The sequence below is a fragment of the Anolis sagrei genome, chromosome 5, assembly GCF_037176765.1.
Source record: "Anolis sagrei isolate rAnoSag1 chromosome 5, rAnoSag1.mat, whole genome shotgun sequence".
NCBI lineage: Eukaryota > Metazoa > Chordata > Lepidosauria > Squamata > Dactyloidae > Anolis > Anolis sagrei.
Window position 1 is genome coordinate 37,160,147 of NC_090025.1, and position 22,898 is coordinate 37,183,044.

General features: G+C 40.0%; 1 protein-coding gene across 1 annotated transcript in view; it reads left to right on the top strand.

Annotated features, from left to right (window-relative positions):
• AFG2A (AFG2 AAA ATPase homolog A) overlaps positions 1–22,898 on the top strand; it is a 202,782-nt gene that overhangs the window by 140,424 nt on the left and 39,460 nt on the right. The gene's annotated exons all lie outside the window — the stretch shown is intronic.

A 22,898-nucleotide genomic window follows, 5' to 3' on the forward strand; every position in this document is an offset into this window, starting at 1 on the left:
CTCTGGTAATCCTAGGCCCAAGCAATTCAAACAGGCATTCTTCGCACCTGCATTTAGCAGTATTTTTATACCAGCAGTCCAAAGAACAACAGAAGCTTTTGGACAGCCTAAGCTTCACAAGGAAGAAGATTGAGACAATTTATAATCCATCGCTTTACACCAGAGGCAAGAGACTATCAAAGATTCCAGAAAGATGACTGCAACCAATAAAATATCCTTTTGTAATGCATTGTTTTAAGTTACCTTATGATAGTCCTGGGTGGAGTTAACCCTTTATTCATCTTGTTTCAGTAAGCTCATTTGCTTATCTTTTCACCTTGCCTAAAGTGCCTCTGTCTGCTAAGGGTCTTAATCTCAACAGAAGGTATCAGATAGCCCCCGAGTAAAGCCAGACAATATAGTTTTCCCAAAGGCTCGGGTGTGCCATCACAACTGGTGAAGAAATGAAGACATATTCTATGTATTCTTGTGGTTAGCTTTATGTCCTCTTTATGTTTTTCCTGCAAAACAGAAATATGAGGCAGTTTACAGATTAAAATATCTGCAATGCAATTGAACCATATAACAGATGGACATTAAAACAGAATGAGCCTATTAATGATGTTACAATTTACAACATAGTTAAAAGTGATTTAAGAAGCAGTTTATAAAACAGTAAAAACAAAAGTTTACGATACCTTCTTAAAAGCCCTTTATTTTTTTTCAATTTTCCAATGTTTTCAGAAAAGAAAGTTGTCATTCTGTCCATCCTAAAATGGGTGTATCAGAGCTTAGGGTCAGCAGCCAAGAACATCCTATTTCATTTTTCACTAGCTGTGCTGTAAAGGTACTGGGTCTGAGAGAAGGGTCGCTCCAAGGATTCCTAGATGAATAGGATTATCTAGATCCATTTAAATCTGGTTTCAGGTCTGGTTATGAAACAGAGACAGCTTTGGCCACTTTGGTGGGTGACCTATGCAGAGAACTGAACAGGGTGAGTGTGTCCCTGTTGGTTCTCCTGGACCTTTCAGAGTCTTTCGATATCATTGACCATGGTATCCTGAGTCACCTTTCTGGGATGGGGCTTGGGGTTATTGTTCTTTAGTGGCTCCGTTCCTTCCTGGAGAGAGGCTCTCAGTAGGTGGTGCGGGGGACTCCTGTTTGACTCCTTGACCACTGGCCTCTGAGGTCTCTCAGGGTTCCATTTTGTCCCCTGTGCTGTTTAACATATACATGAAACTGCTGGGAAAGGTCATCTCTATGACACCTAACTCTATTACCCATTTCCACCGAATTCTAAGGAAGAGGTTCCTGGATGAGGCAAGCAAACTGCAGCTCAATCCAGACAAGATGGATGTGCTCCTGGTTAGTAGAAGGACACATCTGGACATAGGGATTTGGCTTGTGTTAGATGGGGTAACAGTCCCCCTGAAAAATAACACAGATGCTTTTTTGGGAAGTGTTCTCTGAACTGCACCTTGTAAAGCACTGAAATATTATAGCCTTCAATTCTTCATTTCCTCTCTGGCATGTTTTGTTCATCATCTGAATCAGATTTTGCTGGTTCTATTATTGCATATATCTGTTTATTGAATGTACATGCCCCTTGTATTCCAGAACTTATTATGCTGTGGAATTTGTAATGTTTACTGGTAGAACACAAGTATAAACTTTTAACAGGTTATTAGTCCATGAAATAAAATTATTATATGTTATAACTACATTCAGGACAAAAATGTGTAATGTTTCAAGCCCTAAATTGAATTGGGTTTTGAGGAATGTGTTTCACTTGCCTGTTTGTGGTTTTCTTAAAGAAGGAATTCTGCCAAGACAAAATGGCTTGTTCTTTCTGTGCAAGGTATCATTTTATTCTGAGGCGTGTGCCTTTAGGATATACTACTTCAAATCAGATTACTTCTCCTTTACTATAACAACCAGAATTTTCTGACTCCCTCTGAACAGTTCTCTCCTTAGTTTGTGGTCCACAAATGTTTCACTGGCTAACTTAGTCTGCTGCCCTCTCTCCATGTTTTCCAGCCTTTTCAAATTACAGGGGAAAGTTTCTCTTTTTACACTGGCCCGATGCCGTAGGTATTTGATTAATATAGTCTATAGGGCACTAAATTTCTATTCTAGAAAAGTATTCAGGTTTGCTGTGTGTGAAGGGAAAATAGTTTAATGTAGTTAAATCCTTTTAAAACATTGCATCTGAAAATGCTGTTTGCAAGCAGCAATGGGAACAGTTTTAATGTGTTCAGGATTCAGTCTTAGGTTTTTGGCCAACATCCCAGTCTTTCCTTCTGAAGTTCTATTACTCACTTGTGATGTGAAAAATACTGAAAGGTTCTTGGTGGGACATTTGAAGAAGAAGAGATGTTGGGCATCTGCTTTTGAGGTGCTTTCTACAAGATACATTGCAATCTCCATATCCACATGCAATAAGTTTCAAGGACCCCATGGATAACTGAAATAATGGATAAATTGAACCCCAGACCTATAAATCAGCCAGAATTTGTGCTGATCACAATCCATTTCCCATGGTTTCCTTTATATGGATTTGAGCCCAATCTTCCATGGCACCAAAAAGTTGGACATTGAGTTGAAACAACAACACATCTCCTTCTGTTCTGTCTGTCTCTGTATTGTCTATACAAAACAGCATTGAATGTTTTCCGTGTATGTGTACTATGATCCGCCCTGAGTCCCCTTTGGAGTGAGAAGGGTGGAATATAAAGTGTTGTTGTTGTTGTTGTTATTTTACTGTTGGTATTTCATTCAAGTTCCCTGTGATAAAGAACCAGCAGTTAAAAATGCAAATGATTAGCAGGTCTAGGATTTCTGAGATCTTGAAACTGAGTCACTCTGGAATTATGCAAAACAGCTGTTAACCTAAAGAGGAAAGAACAAATTTGACATGAAAACATCATTTCTGAATGTTTAAATACACATTATATACATTGTTCAATTCTGATACCCTCAGTGACACAATGAGTTAAACTATTGTGCTAGCAGGACAGTGGTTCGGATCTGAGGAGAGTGGGTTGAGCTCCCTCTGTCAGCTCCAGTTCCTCATGCAGGTGTATGAGAGAAGCTTCCCACATGGATAGTAAAAACATCAAAACATCCCGGCATCCCCTAGGCAACGTCCTTGCAGATAGTCAATTCTCTCACACCAGAAGCGACTTGCAGTTTCTCAAGTTGCTCCTGACATGAAAAAAAAATCTGATAGTAAAATCACATAGGTGAGGAATCCAGATTTCCTTTGCACTCTTCTCTATTGTGGACATTTTCTTGGATCTCTCCTGAAGTACACTTTTAAAATCATAGCTCATTTCAAGAGAAAAGTTGCTATTGACCTGGAATGAATGCTTGTCTTTTTATATTATATCTTTTCTTTATTTCAACTGTCAACAGCCATTTCCCCCTCCCTTGAAGAAGGACCATAGCTCAGTAATACAGCATTTGCTTTGCATGCAAAACTTTGCAGGTTCAGTCCCAGACATCTCTTGTTAGGCTGCTGCCTGGAAACCTGGAAAACCACTGCCCCGTAATGTAGACAGCACTGAATACAATGGAGCATGTTCTATCTTACTACAATGCTGCTCCATATGTAACTGCCCTTTTCCTTTCCACATGAAGACATTTTAAGTCAATTTCTTTGCTATTTGGAAAAAAAGCTAAACAAGTTACATCTGTTTTGCCTTCTAACCAACACGTTGCAGTTAATGTTAAGTAACTTGATGGAGCCTCCTTCTCTTTAATAATTGTGTCATTATTTAAATATAATTATTGTGGGTTTGCTTTTAAGTTATTCTACATTAAGGCTATATGGGCCCAAAGGTACTTTTAAATTCATGCTTAGAGATTAAGTAGTTTTACATGTCAGGAGTCACGTGAGAAACTGCAAATTGCTTCTGGTGTGAGAGAATTAGCCATCTGCAAGGACGTTGACCAGGGGATGCCTGGATGTTTGAGGTTTTACCATTCTTGTGGGAGGCTTCCCTCATGTCCCTGGATAGGAAGTTAGAGCTGACAGAGGGAGCTCAACTCGGTGGCTCAGTAGGTTTCCTGAAATAAATTGTATGACTTAGGAAAAGAATTCTGGAAATGAAGCAAGCCAGTTATTAAAGGAGGGGTCAATTTGACCTCCTTTTTTAAGACTGACCCCCCTTTAATAATGACATAAAACTTATTTTATATGTCTTTTATAGCTAGTTAATATTAGAATAAAAATGCAAGTAGGATGAATTATATTAAAATATAATCTGTCTGAGATGGTATTTTTTTATTACAGAATAGTAGCTTCTATTAAAGTTTTTAACCTCCACCTTGTCAGATTAAGTTGTCTAAGTGGAAGGGATGCAAGTGGATAATTATCTCTCAAATGTAGTGAATCCATTAGAATGTATTGATTGAAATCTTCAGGAAGGAAGGCTGGTTATTTTTAGACCCTTATTAAAAAGCCATTGTTGTATGGAATTGTTACAAGACTTTTAAATTAGATATAGGCTACCCTCCAATGAAAAATTAATTTGGTTCTTGACCTGTTAATTCCAGAAGCCATTATACCATGTAAAATGCATAGTATATCATTACCACCGTTCTAATATTGAGCACACTGGCTATGAGCCAAGGAAGCACATATCCATCTGTATCCCTTCATCAATTGCAGAAGGCAAAGGGCCATTGGCAGGAGTCTTTCTGTATCATTCAACGTGCTTATGGGATCATGCTCCTTGTATTTCAGTAGATCCTGTTGGTTTTGGTAGAATTATGTGCTGGTTAGGATCATATCCTAAACTGTCTTTCATCTCTGTTTACATAGAAAGCACAGCTGTTTAGAGGAGGTTTAAATGATGGTTTTGGAAGTGCTCTGGTCTTTGTGGATGGAAGTGCTTAATATCATAAACAGTGATTTTATTACAGCTTGGATACAAGCCATATCCTGCTTAGGGTCAAGTTGAAAACTCGTTGAATTTAAGGATTCTTAGTTAAGATGTTTGTTGTTGTGCAGCATGTTTTCTTACATCTCACATGCATTTTGCAGCTACAAATATTATAGGTATGCACTTGGAATCGTGTTGTTGCCTTTGTTTTATTGTAATCTCCAATTTGGTAAGCAAGCATATGGAATATACTAACTAATCCTTCTTTTTCCAGTCCTAGTTCTTTCACTTTTGTCTGGAATGCAGATTTTTCCCAAGTGGTACGTTTCAACAGATTTATGGCTCATAAAGTTGAAGGAAGAGTTCTCTTTAGGCAAAAAAAGAAAGAAAGAAAGAAAATGAAATTCCACAGCTGCAGATGAAACAAGCCAATGGTGTTAGTGAACAAGTGTGTGCAAGAGGAATGCTGTGAATAATTACTCACCATACACTACCAACTATTTCACATGGAGAAAGCACACTTTCCTTTGTTTTCATTTCCTTAGACTGCTAAAAAAGAGGCTTGCCATTTTTTAAGCAACTTGAGTAATTTTGAAAACATTACAGGTGTAGGATGCTGTGGAGTTCTGTGCATATTTATATCTTATTTATTTCTTCATTTGCTTAAAATACATACAAAGGCTAACAAGATAGGACCAGATTTGTTTGCAAGGCAGAGCTCCACAATTATTTACAGCTTAGTTTCAGCTGAAGTCCAAAACACTTGGAGGACCAAAGTTTGGGAACCACTAGCCTAAATGGAAGTAATTTTATTTATATGTGTAATTTCTGAAAATATGTAGTAGGTACTCAGTAGAGTTAATATATACAAACTGGAAATTTGCAAATTAATGGAAAAACTCAATAATGATGATGAGAAAATTTTAGTAATTATACGATTATACTACCTTATAGACAGTGCATCCGCCATGTTTTGGGGCTCACAATCTGCAGATTGAACCCGCCACAGATTGACTAAAATACTGGGAGCTCGCCCTAAGTACCCCTTCGGGGGTAGAGAAGGGCGGGGTACAAATATTTGAAATAATGAAATAATAATAGTACTGGGAGCATGCTACCAACCATTTCTTCTTTTTGAGGCAATGGGCTTTCCTGGCAAGGAAGGAGCAGGGGGCTGCCGTGTTGCTGCCTTATAATCTCAGTCTTTCTGCATGCTTCTTTCTGCATGGCTTGCAGAAAGAATGCAAACACATTCCCTTTAAACTGGTATAGGGCAACAGTAAAGGCAGAATTCTTGGAATTCCTCTCCAGGCTAAGTCAGAGTGGCACAGATATTCCAAGTGGCCACTCTGCCAACTGACTCTATAAAGGCTGTCTCCCTGTGTATTGTATGGAGACTGACTGCCCAACCAATCAGCGATCGGGGGTTCCCTGGAGTGGGAATTCAGGGGAATGAGCATATGAGTAGAACTCAAGAATGGGAAATGGAATGTTGGTGGACAGGAAAAGAGATTTAAAGATGGGCTTAAAGCCAACCTCAAAAATTGTGGCATAGACACCGAGAACTGGGAAGCCCTGGCCCTGGAGGTCAGCTGTGACCAGCAGTGCTGCAGAATTCAAAGAGGCATGAATGGATGGCGAAAGGGAGATACGTGCCAAGAGGAAGGTACATCAAGCCAACCCTGAATTGGACCATCTTACATCTGGAAACCGAAGTCCTCACTGCGGGATAGCATGCGGATCACAGCCACCTACAGACCCACCGCCAAGGCCACATCTGGAAGACAATCATCCTTGAGCTACAAGGGATTACCTAAGTAAGCACTTGGATAAGCTAGCCAGAACACAATGATCTCTGCCTTGGCCTTTCACCACTCTAAAAAGAAACACTATCTCTCCCCTATGCTCCCAGGTGGACTTTTGCAATGAGTGGGAAAATGGCAAGAACAGTGGCCCTTTGATGCTTTCCTGCTGCTGTAGAAAAGTTGGAAAGGAGTTGTGGAGACAGAGCAGAGTGGGTTGTTGCTTCTTTCCAGCTCTCCTGGCATGGACTGTGATCTCGGACTGTCAGAGCTTTCTGAATGACTTTCAAAGCATCTGAACGAAGCACCCTCTCCTCTCTCTACCATGGCACCGAGAGAGAGCTGAGGTGGCCACTGCTTTCTTCAGACTCTCTCAGCATGGACTAAGCTCTTGGTCTCTTGGAACTTAATCCATCCCAAGAGAGCTGAAAGAAGCCTTGCCCCTCTGAAATCTCTGCCATACAAGAGGGAGACCCCCCCCCCCCCCAAATACCACCATATTTTAAGCAGGCATTACAAAGGGGGCAGTGAGTGGAGTAGAGAGGGCTGCTACACTGACCCAGATTTTTTTTGGGGGGGGGGGGGGGTCAGCTCTTTGACAACTTACATACAAATACAGGGTTAGTCAAAATGCATAGGCCAAACATACATACAATTGTATGTATGTTTGGCCTATGCATTTTGACTAACCCTGTATATATAGTCATTATTGTATGATTGCTGTTCTGCTTCATCAACTGAATTTTACAAGGGCTTTTTGACAATGTCATGCTATCTTTATAATCATTTATTTATTTATTTACAACATTTCTATCCTGCCTTTCTCATCCCAAAGGCGACTCAAGACATCTTACAAAATGGCAGCAATTTGATGCCATAATCGTCTAAAAAAATACAGTTATGAACATTTAAAACAACATTATAAAATCCATACACAAAACCATTAAAACATATAATAATAGCCAATGTCTTCCTGTTAGTCACATTTTCCAATAGCATTGTCTGAGCCGTTCCATGTTTCAGTCCTACATAATTCCATGTTATCTATTTCCCTGCATTCCTGAAGGCTTGTTAGAAGAGCCAGGTTTTTATCTTTTCCCCAAAAAATCAGGAGGAAGGGAGTTGATCTAATATCCCTAGGGAGGGAGTTCCAAAGCTGAGGGGCCACCATTGAGAAAGCCCTGTCTCTTGTCCCCGCCAAACGCGCCTGCGAAGAAGGCGGGATCGAGAGCAGGGCCTCCCCAGACGATCTTAAGTTTCTAGGTGGTTCATAAGAAGAGATACATTCAGACAGGTAAGCTGGGATGGCTTTATAGGCTAAAGCCAGCACTTTGAATTTTGCCCTGTTGCAAATTGTCAGCCACTGGAGCTGGCTCAACAGAGGAGTTATGTGCTCCCTGAGCGCTACTCCCGTTAGCAACCTGGTTTCCGCCCACTGGGCCATTTGAAACTTCTGAACAGTCTTCAAAGGCAACCCCACATAGAGTGTGTCTTGCAGTAGTCTATTTCTTGTTTGTTTCACCTAGTCTCTCATTTTCTTTTATCCTGAAAAACACGTTGAGGATGAAAAGATGAACTAGATAGCATAGCAAACTTACAGATTACTGAAGAATAAAAAGCTATTATTAAAAGTGGAAAAGTTATTTAATTCCCATGCTGCTGCTTCTGACAATGCAAGCACTTCCTGTTTCCACTTTCTGAAAGAACTATGGTGCCCTTTAGATGTTCTCCCAGGCTTGTGGAAGTTGCTTTTCCAGGAATAGTTCCTAATGAAGAACATTTAAATGATTTAACTGCTTGTGGCAGAGCCCAGTGTTATGACTCTTTCCCTAGGAACTGAAACCATGAAGAACATTTTCTAAACTACATTTCCTGTGTGTCTACAATTAAAGGGCAACTAAAGTTCCCGTAAGAAGGAGAGTTGAAAGCACTGGGCCTGGGAAAGCAGATCTGGAGAGCTAATGCTTTCTCTGCATAATTACCCTATTGGATCTGTTCTTCAACAAAAGCAAAGATTATCTGGGACATTAGAGTTGACTGATAACAAACTAGGAGTTTCCTTCTATATTACTAGTGAGCTTAACTATATTATGGCTGTCTTATACTCTATTTTTGTTTTTGGGGTTGTTTTTTTTGCACCAAAGTATGAATTCTTTCAAGAGTTTCAATTATTTCAATTATTTTCATGTAAATGTTTATCCTTCTATGGGCATTAGGGGTCTTTGTGATGTGCTAGAGGGAGAATAGCTTGCTTAACACCTGGTGTTATGATGCAAGTGGTGTTATGATGCAACACTTCTAGATGATGCTGTCCTATTAACAAAGTCATGCTCAACATTTATTATTATTATTATTATTAGAAATACAACAAGCAGACAAGATCACTCTGCTGTCTGTTGTATTATCATGTGTCGGACACTTCCCAAGTGTCTAGGAATGTGATGTATCGGTGAATAATGCATGCAGATCCTAGTAAGGTGGCCTTCTGCCGCTGGAAGATGGTAATTTTGTCAACGCTGATTGTGTTTAAGTGCAGTGCCAAGGTCTTTAGGCACTACACCCAGTGTGCTGATCACCACTGGGACCACCTTTACTGGCTTGTGCCAGCGTCTTTGCAGTTCGATCTTTAAATCCTCATATCGTGTCAACTTTTCCAGTTGTTTCTCTTCAATCCTGCTGTCACCTGGGATTGCAACATTGACGATCCATACTTTGTTTTTTTTAACACAATTGTGAAGGCAGGAGTATTGTGCTCCAGAACTCTGTCAGTCTGAATTTGGATGTCCCAGAGTAGTTTGACGTGTTCATTTTGTGTAATTTTTCAGGCTTGTGATCCCACCAGTTCATTGTTGCAGGTAGATTTATTATTATTATTATTATTATTATTATTATTAGTAGTAGTAGTAGTAGTATTATTATTAGGAACATTTCTATCCCGTCCTTCTCGCCTCTGAAGAGGGACTCAGGACGGCTACCAACAGGCACCATTTGGTGCCAAACAATAAACAAAGATAATATACAACTTAACCTACATTAAACACAATTATAAATACATTAAAACAGCTCACCAATTCACAACAATTCAGAGGATGGACAGTGGCTAATAGGCCATCCTTCCTTGTATGGTAGTTTTCATGATTTCATAATGCATGCAGAGGGTTTTTGTTAAAACCCTCCAGAGTGGCCAAAAGACCAGTTGAGCTGTAGGTCCTGTACTGCTCGTATCATTTTCATAAGAATTCAATTCCAAGATGCCTTAAACAGTGGGAATGGGATTTAGGACTGGATACTGTTTTTTTAAATGTTTGATTAATGTTTAGTAATGGTCTCATTGACTTTCTTAGAATCACTGTTTAGGACATCTGGATACCGAAATCCTTGATGACCCTTTGCTTTGTAGTTGCAACTCAGTCAGTAATTGTTTTGGTGGAATGTAATATATGTTTCAAAGTCACAAATTGACAACCCTTTTTTTGTATGTATGTGTCACAGATTTAATTTATTAAGATATTTAAGCTAAAGGTCTCTGCCAAGAATATTGGTGTTTTTCAGGAACTGGAAACACACACCATCTAGAAGCTGGACTATAATTTCTATCAGTCCTAGCCAGTAATATAAACCAATGACATCTGGTGTGTCATATATTTCTCATTCCTGGTGTGTATGAAGCAACCAAATTGAAAACTAGGGGTAAAAGAAAATTGTTGAAGATGTGATGCCCCATGTGTCTGAACTGAAAATCATGCAGAGGAGCAAATTACTTTGTGATTCTCTGCCATTCTGCAGAAGAGAGAGGAAGCAATCCCGTGGCTCTCTTTGCCCAAGAATAAGACCCTGGTGAGATCCCTAGACTCCTCCATGCCATAACATAATTTGTGTCTTTCAATCTTTTTCTTAAAGTGGTACTGTACTTCAGAAAACCAAGAATTAAACAGTGCTACAACCACCCCCACCATCCCTGCTCCTTTGTTCTATATAAGGAGGGAATAGAATAAGCGAGATCGCATACCCAAGTTTTGTAGACAACCCAGAAGGGTTGCATGAATGAGTTTTACATTTATATCTGAGATTTTAAAACCATAATTTGCTTCCAATCATTTTAGGCAGGCATCTGTTGATTCTGAGCTGGACGAAACGGAAATATATAGATCATTTATCAGAAAAATGTGGTTGTGTGTGATTCCCTATCAATTTAATAAATGATTTTTTTCAAGATAGAGAAGTACAGTAGAGTCTCGCTTATCCAACATAAATGGGCCAGCAGAACGTTGGATAAGCAAAAATTTTGGCTAATAAGGAGGAATGAAAGAAAAGCTTATTAAATGACAACTTACGTTATGATTTTACAAATTAAGCACCCAAAACATCATGTTTTACAACAAATCGACAGAAAAAGCAGTTCAATACATGGTGACGTTATGTAGTAATTACTTTATTTACGAATTTAGGACCAAAACATCACAATGTATTGAAACAGTTGTGGATCTGGGCGGGAGGCAGACTATGTTGGATAATACAGAATGTTGGATGAGCGAAGGTTGGATAAGAGAGACTCTACTGTAATGGGTTTTCATAAGAAGGAAGAAGACAAGACAGTTCTGGTAGTAATTGTACAAATTTCCTGTTCCTATGCAGAATACCTCACTCAATTGATTCTGGTAATTTAACTCAATGAAAAACATTGTTAGGTCAAAATTGCAAGCTGTGCATTAATAATGCATTTAATGTTCCAAATCGACCTTCTTTCAGGAATCAAAGTAGTTTTAGGATCGTATTGGTCACTCTTTACATGCAAGGCATGTATTTTTTTCAGTTATAACTTTTTATTTAAAAGACAACACAGTCTCATATTTCTGGAGCTAAGATAACCTCTATTACTGGCCTGCTGTAAGGGATTCCTTTGCTTCTCCTCCCCTCCCTCCCTTCCTCTCAAGGAGAAGGAGGGCTCTCCTTTTGTACTGAAATTTCAGGTGGAATGAGGTGGTTATAAAAGCATCTATCAACACAGCAAGAGCTTGCCAAACTAAGTATTTGGGTTGGAAGTCATGCCTTCCCAACTGCTTGAAAACAGGAAGTATCTTTGTTAAGTGATGGGGAGCTCTCTTTTTGCTAAGAGAAAGAAAATTCTTTTTAAAAATCTTGCTTAGTATGACTAGTGCAGTGCTAAATGTTGGGCATTGGTTTTCATGCATGATCACCAACATACGCACAGTTATGTACACTCATATATGGCATGCCTTTGTGTGTAACCCCCTTCCTCGGCCATTGTTATTTTTTTAAAAAACAAAAAACAAAGCTCTGAGTACTTCATATATGAGCAGTCCCTGTCAGAAGCCAGCCTGGGCACATCTTATCCTTAGTGATTCCTGTAAAGCACTCTTGAATCTGTCAGAAACAGCCTGCAGGATTGCAACGGCTCCTGGGTGATTAATTGCCAGCAGAGTCTGGTTCCAGGTTTCATTACATATAATTGTTATCTTTTCTTAAAGGGGTTCTTTTAAACCCCTCACCTCTAAAGATATATATTTTAAATTATAGCATTCCTGAGGTTTAGCGCTTTTTTGCTAGGATAGCAAGGATCACTCATTTAAACGTACACAGTTTAAAAAAAGATATCTTGTTTATTAGCTGCTGATAGATTGTCTACACCTTTTTTTTAAAAAAAAGAATGAATAAAATTCATTTTGCAAGAAGTTTGGGTTAGCAATTGCACTCAGGAGCTAGAAGTTGATGTTTCTCTCATCTGCTGGTTATCACTTTTGAAATAAAGCTAGTAAACAGAAAGTAGAAAATCATTCGCTTACTCTCCCTATATTTGTTTGTTTGTTTGTTTACAATATTTCTATACCGCTTTTCTCACCCCTAGGGGGACTCAGGTGGTACTTAAGTGGCATCTCCTCTGCCCAAAAAGGAACTGGATGGGAACTATCCAGAATAGAAAGTGCATGCGGTGGAGGTTGCTTAAAGCAGAGGTTCCCAGTCTTTTTTTGACCAGGGACCACTTTCACCCGGGACCACTCTCCAACATTAGTACCAAAAGAGTTACGAACCAGTTTTTGGTCAACTTTAAATTCGGTTTGGTTGTTTGGGGTGCTGATTCAGAAAGTTGCATTGGATAGACCACATCAGCTCTAGTTTCTGATACAGAACATATGCCATCCAGTAGTCGCCATCTGCTTGCTCACAGAAAACCATATTTAATAATCTAGAGCTGATGTGGTCTATCCAATGCAATTTTCTGAATCGGAAACCATATGTAGTTAGGCCCAGGAACAGGCCTAAAAATGAAGACACTAAGGCACCCCCGCTTCCAGGCACCACATGGAATGGCTCCCCTCAAGGGGAGGGAGGAGAAGGGGAAACAGCAGCCAGGAGGCTTGTTGTCATGCCTTTTGTGAGTAGTCAGCCTCCCCCCTCCTGACATCCACATTACCTCGGCATTATAAGAGGGTTTAGCGAGACCAGTCGTCAATCTCTTTGAAACAGTGTAGTAACGGTGAGACTGCAAACTGTATTTTAGTTCTCAGGGACCATTGATGTAGATTCAGCCTATGTCTATAATTGTCCCTCTACATTTGCAGTTTTGGCATTTACAGATTTGAACATTCACAGATTTGATTAAACATCCTCTGTTCTGTCGCCACTGGGTCCGAACAAAATGTCTTTATTCTATAGAACGCACACTTTAAACCCAGTGGGAAGCTGAGGTGCCCGAAGAGAGATTGTTAGAGACTTCCAGAAGTAATTGGCTTTAGAGTTCTTTAAAGGTACAAAAAAGTCTTTATTAAATCTTCAAACAACACTTCAAAGCTTTCTTATACTAGTCTTTAAGAGACTGGCACTGACTTGGTTTAACTGTACTATCTTAACATGAAGAAGAACCCTTTGTAATCTCTCCCAGGCCGTCCAGCACCTAGGCCTCGCTGGTCTGGGTAAAACTGCCGATCACCAAATGTGTCTGGAAACCGAGTGACCTACCAGACGAAGCTAGAAGATGTTTAGCTGGAATTCTGTGGTTCTGCAGTGCTGTCCTGTGGAAACTTCAGGGCTGTTTTCCCCTCTGGTGCTGTGAGGCTGAGAGGCTGTGAGCTCTCAGCCAGAGCCTTTGGGACCTTTTCCTTGGAAGTGGATGGTCACTGGATGACCTCTGGATGATCCCCGGATGGCTGCTTCTATTTCCCCGGAAGGTTTTGAGGAATGAAGCCTTTCCTACGGGACAAACTGATATGCGTCCTATAGGCTGGCTTCCTTGTGTGACTGAAAAATGGCCCCTTCCCTCCAAAAAAACCCAGAGAGGGGCGGGACCAGAGATCCTAAGTATTATTGACAGGTGGCTTGCCCTATGAATGCAGCCAAAGGAAGCCACCTATCTGCAAAGTCCCTGCATCTTAGGACTATGAACAAACACTTAGTGCAAAACACAAAATTAGAGCCCCTGGAATAGCCATTCCAGAACATCCTCTCTAGGATTCTTTAATATTTCCAGTCTGAGTCTATCCAGTAATCTCCATCTGCTCACCACAGAAAACCATATTTAATAACCTGGAGCTGATTTGGTAGCAGTAATCTTTCTTGGTTAGTCAGCCTCTCCCCTCCCGACATCCCAGTTGCCTTGGCACTATAAGAAGATTTCGTGAGACCAGTTGCTCTTATTGCTGCATGGTTTCAATGCAATAGTGTAGTAATGGTGAGGCTGCGGACCATATTTTTGTTCTTGTGGACCACAGGTTTACGCACCACAGATTGGGAACCATAGGCTTACAGCAATGATATTTTTATAAATGGTGCCTCTAAAACTTGGACTTGTAATATGCTTTCCCCTCCAAACCTAATATGTGCAATGGAGAGTACCGGCCACAATTGTGACTTTAAGAAATGGCCAAAAGAGTTACAAAACTGTGAGAAGACTCTGATGTTTCAAGAAAATTGCATTTTATTCATGTTGTCCCCTTCCTGGCAATACTACTACAACAACCGCAACAAGAACTCTCTCTTGTTTGGCGGCAGTAGTGGGGCCTGGGCCTGGCTAACTGTTGTTGACAGTCTGCACCAAGCTTTGTCATTGTTTTTTAAAAGTTTCTATAAGATAGAATTCATTGAACTAATATTTAGTTTTAAAACCTGATTTTTTTTAAATGGAAGATCACCGTGCAATTTATACATATTTACTCTGAAATAAGATACTTTGGGTTCATTAAGGCTTCTATTCATATAAGTAGATAAAAGAGTCTAGTCTTGTGTGCATGTATATGTGCCACACTGTACTTATGTTTACACACATACAAAAAAGCAACGGGTACAATTCAAATTCTGTCTTCAGAATCATATCTTCTGCGGTTAAGCTGCTTGTCAGGAGAAATTAAGAATTTATTTCAGTTTTTGTCCTTCTTAATCTCTTAGGATTGTTCAAAGTAACTTGAGCCTTTTTAAAAAAGAGAAAACAAAACAACCACAGCTGCAACAACACAAAAGAAAAGTAATAGAATATACAATTTTAAAATATCATATTCATTTGTTTAAGATTGCCTTTGCTCTTTCTTATATATACTCTGGAAAAAAAGTGCTCAGACTTTTAAAAAAGGAAATAGGCTTTGAAGGCCTTTTTAAATTTTGTAGTGCAGATTATATATTTGTGAATTTTTCCCCCATTCATGTTAAAGTTCATGGAGAAACATCAGAGAAAAGGCAACCTCTAAGGTATTTTTGCTCACCAAAATTGGTGAGAGGAGACAGGATGCTTGATTTGAAATACTAAGAAAGGAAAAAGTTAATCCGCCGTGTTTCTCTTGTTATATTGCAATACTTTGTTTTGTCTTAGGTAAGATATTAGATAAGATGAAAACAAAGGTGACATAGTGATACTATGTGGCCCATGGTACAATTGGTGAGAAAGTTTCGAAATGGTTTATGATACAGAATTAGTAAACGCACCATGTTGTGAGAGAATTTAAGATTCTGTACCATTACAAGCAATTCTCAGGGTGAATTCATGACATACCATGGATAAAAGTTACAATCTTGAGAAGAACAGTAAATTATTGTGATAATGATGAAAATAAAAAGTACTGTACTAAAAAAGGCTGCTCAAATTGCTTTTTGCACTCTTAACGATAACACATTCCAGGCATTCAATGCTGCTTGTGTGTTGTTCATGTCGTATGTGTTTACCAAACGTCTCTGTAAAAACACATAAAATATATAACTGTTGTGCATGTATGTGAAATACTTGTGTGCCAGGGTTGGCAGACTTACCAGTAATTCAATACCTGTTGAACAGGTGAGGTACTTTCCACATGCATACCATTCCCTGGAATTTGACTTCATACAAGTGATACTGAAGTAATACTGAGCATTCTGACTTTTCCAGCATAGCTTTCCAGATATGATTACAATTCTAATAAGAGCACCAACTTTTCTGAATATGAGAAATAACATCATATTATTTACTGAGTAACTATATTTTTGAGCGGTTTTAAGTGGCATATTTCTCTCTCTATTGACTATATACTGAATCTCTTTCCTTCCTCCTTCCCTTCCTTCCTTACGCCCCACTTTCTCCCTCCCCCCTCTTTCCCTTCCACCCTTTTGTCCTTCCTTCCTTCCCTCTTTCCTCCTTCCTTCCCTCTCTTTCTCTTTCTCCTCCCTCCCTCCCTTCCCTTCCCTTCCCTTCCCTTCCCTTCCCTTCCCTTCCCTTCCCTTCCCTTCCCTTCCCTTCCCTTCCCTTCCCTTCCCTTCCCTTCCCTTCCCTTTCCTTTTGTCGTTCCTTCCTTCTCTCTCCTCTCCCTTCCTACCCTCCCTCCATTCCTTTCCACTCTTCCGTCCATCCTCCCTTCCTCCCTTTCTTCCTCCCTTCCTTCTTTTTTTCCTTCCTCCTTTCCTCCTGGGGGATGTTTAGCTGGGAGAAGAGAAGGTAGAGAAAGAACACGAAGACCATGTTTCAAGATTTAAAAGGGTGTCCCATTAAGGAGGAGGAGGGAATCTGACTTTCTACTGCTCTAGAGACCAGGGCATAAGGGAGCAATGGTTTCACATGGCAGGAAAAGAGAGTCAACGGAAAAGATTAGGAAGAACTTCCTGAGAGTAAGAGCTGTTAGAGAGTGGCATAGGCTGCCTCCAAGTGTGGTGGAGTCTCTTTCCCTGGAGGCTTTCCCCTGCAGAGGCTGTCTATTTGGAGTGCTTTGAATGTGCTTTCCTTCATGGCAGGGGTTTGGACTGGATGGTCCTTGGAGGGTCTCTTCCAGTTCTAGGATTATATATCAGGAGTAGGCAATTCAGGGTCTAATGGAGAGACTTTTTCTCTCTCATCCACCATCTCAGCCTGACCAAAGCCAATCCCTTTGGGATCCAAACAATTCCTGTCTTTCCTTCACTTTCTGCCTCCCTACTGGCCCGCTTACCCACTCCAGCCTGCCACCCTAACCCTAACCCTCACCAAGCTCCCGAGTTAGAAAGTTTGCCCATGCCTGATCTAGATGTATTTGTGCTTGTTACGTTTTTGTTCACTATGATGAACCACTTTCTAATATCATGCAGACAAACATCATTTTTCTTCACAAACCCTTGCCAAATTCATGTTGATCCAAAGGGAAAAAAACACTAGCTCGCTTTTTGCTAAAAACAGCTATAACTTAATTTTATGTCTAAATTTGATCCTATTTAATTTGGTCTCTTTGGACACATTTCAAATAAATATCATTTCCTTCTGAATTGTCCAATCTTGCTGGAGCATCAAGCCATCTGTTTCTTTCCCCTTTTCTTAATATTTTTGGGTAATCGCCATATAAAATGTTTCAGACTTGTTGACTGTGCCTTACAAAGCACTGCCACTTGATATTGCAGATTTTTCCTTGAACACCTGCTGTCAAACGCATCAAGTCTTTTCTTGTCAGCTTGCACAATGCTTCGGGTCTTGAGCAAGACTGACGTGACAGAAATGTTTTGCAGCCTGATTTTTTTTTTAAAAAAAACATTTTTATCTCTGTATCTGTCTCTATGTTGGTTCCCAACATATCTTCTTGATCAGAGATCCAAGAGCTTTATATCAATACTGTGCAATTATACCAGTTCCTTTCCACTTTAACTGCCATGATTGCATCCTGTGGAATTCTAGGGTTTGTAAATTGGAGAGGAATTTAGAATTCTTGAATGCCCTTCCCTGGACTATGTTGGAGCTGTCAGGCTATGATTTATACAAATCCCAGGATTCTATAGGATGGAACCAAAACAGTTAAAGCTGTTCCAAAGTACTATATCTATGGAGAGTGGATAACCTGCATGTCACTTCAAGGACAAATTTATCCCTGTAACTGAAACTCCCAATATAGTACTACAGATATCAACTGAGTCAAAGGACCCCATACCTTATGTTGGGAAATTGTTATATATACAGGATCATCCTGTCACTCTTGAATTGGATAACTGACCCCTGCTAATAGAGATTTCATTGAGAATGTGGGGAAAGTTGTAGGGTGAAGTTGTAGGGTGAAATGATACTTCATATTATTATCCCCCTCTAAATTTTGAGATGTGGGTGAGGAAAAATGGATGGAGACTGGAATTCTGGCTTCTGGGCAAAGACATTCTCCAATATGTTCTTGGGAACTGAATGCCAGAAATGGAAGAAGCACCTTGAGTGGAAAAGTCGTGTGGCCCCCATCCTTGCTAATAGCAAAGCACTTGTCTATGGTATGTGGAGGAATGAAAATTCATCTCTTCAGTCTGCCATTGGAGCTTGGCTGTTCAATGTAGTTGACAGAACTAATAGCAGTTTCACTCTTCCTGAACAAAGAACTGCTTGAGGGGTGTGGTGAAGCATTAGGACAATGGTTCTCAACTGTCCTAATGCCGTGACCCGTTCATACAGTTCCTCATGTTGTGGTGAACCCCAACCTTCAAATTATTTTCATTGCTACTTTATAATTGTAACTTTGCTACTGTTATGAATCCTAATGTAAATATGTGATATACAGGATGTATTTTCATTCACTGGACCAAATTTGGAACAAATACCCAATACACCCAAATTTGAGTACTGGTGGGGTTGTGGGGGGTGGGTGGGGTGGGGTGGTTGATTTTGTCATTTGTGAGTTGTAGTTACTGGGATTTATAGTTCATCTACAATCAAAGAGCATTCTGAACTTGATCAATGATGGAATTGGACCAAACTTGGCACACATAACTCCCATGACGAACAGAAAATACTGGAAGGTTCTGGTGGGCATTGACCTTGAGTTTGGGAGTTGTAGTTCACCTACATCCAGAGAGCACTGTGGATTCAAACAATGATGGATCTGGACCAAACTTGGCACGAATACTCAGTATGTCTAAATGTGAACACTGGTGGTGTTTGGAGAAAATAGACCTTACCATTTTGGAGTTGTAGTTGTTTGGGATTTATAGTTCACCTACAGGTGCAAATTACAGAGAGCATTCTGAACCCCACCAACGATAGAATTTGGCCAAACTTCCCACACAAACTCCCATGATCAACCGAAAATACTGTGTTTTCGGATGGTATTTGGTGACCCATCTGACACCCCCCTCATAACACCTCTAGGGGTCCAGACCCCCAGGTTGAAAAACATTGTACTAGGAGATAAGATGATGAGTGGAGTAGCACCATCCTCATCCCTTAATTTTGACAGACCTTTAACCAGTATAGAATAACAGCATGGTATAGTAGTTTGAGCACTGAACGATGACTCTGGAGATCATGGTCCTATTCTCCACTCACCCATGGAAACTCATTGGGTGAATTACATATTCACAGCCCCAGAAAACCATTGGGATTGCTATAAGTCAAAAGGTACTTGAAGACACACAACAATTGAATGTCATACTTTAGTATAGGGATTTAAAATTAGGGGTCCTTGGGGTCCCTGGAAAGGTTTCAGGGTTTCCATGAGCTTGAATTGGAAAAAAAAACCTTTTTATTATTATAGACATGTTGTTGTATTCTGTGTGTGCATGTGTGAAGTACATCATTAAAAGGTAAAGTTTTAGCCAAGGTTCTGTGCTGTCAAAAGACTCAGGAAATGAACTATACTGTCTTGTATTCAAGGTCCCCTTGGACCTGACATTGAAGAAAGAGATAACTCTAGATAGAGCTGGCTTCCGTTGAGAGGCTCAGGACCTTGGCTGTGAGTGGCAAACTATATTTTTGGTTCATGTTTAGATTCAGGAAGTAGATTTTTTAAATATTTCATACTGACAGGCAAAATGAAGTTAGGTAGGTAGGTAAGTAGAGAGGAGAGAAACAATATATTCCACTGAATATGTGTTCATACATATTCTTCCTCAAATTCTTGTGACAATCCAAATACTTCATTGGTGCTAGGGTACTAGGATCCTATTTAATATGATGATTACAGGTCTATCAAATCAGATATACTGAATGAATACAGCCTCACATTTTGTGGTTACATAACATCTATTTCCCTGCCAGAAATACAGTCTCTTGTGGGGGGAAGGCTTTGCAGGTGCAAATTACTGAAGACCATGGAGGAGCAAACAGCATTTCTTCTGGAGGCTTTTTTTTTTAGGTCAGAGAGTAACACGCTGAGACTTATGGTTGCATCCTACCCCAGGGCTATGTAGCAGCAGACAGACCTGAGATCAGAGGCCATGCATGCTTGATTTATTAGACTTCAGCCCCTCCTAGTTCTGTTTTGAAATTTACCTTAAATTATACTGCCATCTGCATGGTTCTTGTTGCTTCCATCATTCTTCTTTGCTCTTTTCCACAAATGAACCCTCATTAGTTTGCTTGTAAGCTGCTGTGGCTCCTGAATAAAAAACAAATGCAGGTTATACATTTTTTAAAATTAAGGCTTTTTAAAAAACTTCCATTGGTTTTTTAAATCAGTTTTCAAAATGTTATAGTAATTGTTTTGGCCGAGATAAATAGATATCTAGAGGTCTACATAATTGAACTATTTATGGTTATTACAAAGATGGGTTTTTCCAGGAAATAAAACTTTAATTAGTGTACTTTCTAAGAGTATTAGCAGCACATTTATGAGTGATCTCATGAATTTAAAAATAAAACAAAAGCAATGCATATACTTAAACCTCTCTGCCAAATATTTTACTGCTATTTCATTACAATGTAAAGGTTATAATATTATGTTGTTCTTCCATATGAAGGAAAGTCCTGTAGCTGTATGACTAAATAATTGTGGGCTAAAGGACACTAATGACTTCGTCACATGGCTGCCTGAATCTGGTGACCCTCATCAGGGGGTGTGGGAATCCACCACCCCATGTCTTGCATCTCCGGCTCCTGAGGAAGCTGATCCCAAGGGGGAAACGTTGACCGTGCAGCTTCTCCCCATTGCTTCTTATGACAACATGGGAAGCCTCCCATGTTGCTGTGGTAGCAGAATGCACCAGTTCCACCCTAGAACATCCATGGATCCCTGCTGAAAATTCATCTGCGTTATTTGATTGGGGCCGGCAGGCTCCGTGTATAACCTAGGGCTTAACCAGCATAACGGCGCTCTATGCAGTCATGTCGGCCATATGACTTTGGAGGTGTCTACAGACAACACTGGCTCTTCAGCTTAGAAATGGAGATGAGCACCAACTCCCAGAGTCGGACATGAGTGGACTTAATGTCAGGGGACAACCTTTACCTTTAACTAACCAGCATATGCCCTGTATGATGAGGTAGTAAATCACTATCTAGAAAACCACACAAGGACACACTGCTTTACATGTTATTTATAGCAGGAGTATACAGATTGGCAGAAGTGTAGGGTTTTTATTGCTCAGTCTTTCTCAGTATTTCATATGCTGACCCGCAGAGGTTTCAAATAGGAGTCTTTCCTGGGCTTATGTGAAGGTATTCAGGTATTGAACTGGAGAGATTTTGTGTTCTGTCAGAGTTGCAGCTTTCTCAAAATCACATGGAAGAGCACTGGAAAAACAAGCGTATGCTTGCTGTGGTTGGAGGCCACAATATTAAAACCTTCCAAACAGTTTCCTGATATAAATGTGACTTGACTGAACAATGAGCTGGCAGTTATATCCCCTAGCTTGTTGAGTCTTCAAGGAAACACTCCTGATCCTGTGGGTGGATACACTGTACTTGCTGTAGAGTTTCCTTAGCTGAGAATATGCATGCTTTTGTTTTAAAAATAACAGGACATCTCTTAGCATGCAAGATACATTTTTTCCATCCCAGAGTACTCACAATGGTCTTTTTAAAGAAACTCTAGGAAGGGTGTTAACTTGATCAATGCTGTGCAGGAAGGAAAGCTTCTTCCTACTATTTTTCAGCATGACTTTCACTGACATGATCAGGCTGGGAAAAAGTCTTATTGGCTGAGAGCCCAGGACAACCGTGCAGTATCTCTAGTCAACTGGAACTCAAACTACACTGCCCAAGGGGGAACTATAACATAAAAAATAATTTGGGTTACGTGCTCTGCCTTAAACACAACCAGCTGAAAATCTGTTAAAATTGCTGAATTTGCATGCAATCTGTTTGGTTAACGAGACAACAATATTTATCTGCAAGTCAAAAGATAATGTTCTTGATGTTGTCAGATAAATCTGAGATTTGAGGATTTTCCCCTGCGCTACAGACTTCCGTCTTATGAAGTTCAAATTGTTCCTCAGGCATCTGTAGTGGACAACTTTAGCATTTGTAGGATGTCCAAAATAATACTGACTACGGTCTCTTTTTCAAAAGCTAACTCCAAGTAGAGTACTCACTCCATCCCAACTATATGGGGGCTACTGTTTCCTCTACTGTTTTGTAAAACAAGTGGCCTGGAGCTATGCAGCAACTCCTTCCCAAACCAGCATCAGCTCTATTGAACATGGGTAAACATTAGCATGGGGAAGAGTTGCGATATAGAGAAAGGTGTTGGTGCCTGCAGCAATTCCAGGGTTGAGTTTTATACCCAGGGTCCTTCTAGAAGTGAATGAGTGGTCAAAATATGAAACAGGAGTCAGGAACATTTCTGGTTTTGGAAAAAAAAGTATTGTTAAAAGCCAAGTGGTGCAGAGGAGACAGACTCTTGCTGTTAGTATCCAACGACATTTGTTTTGAATGGCTCTGCAAAGTTTCTTCATGGTCTCACAATATATTTTGTACCCATTTTGTCAGATGCTGTCTTGACATTACATCCTCTCCATAAACTGAAATGATTTCTTGATGAATCGCAGTGGCATTCATGCCGTTAGCATTTAGGTAGCGTATTGGAGTGCGAACTTTGCACTTGGA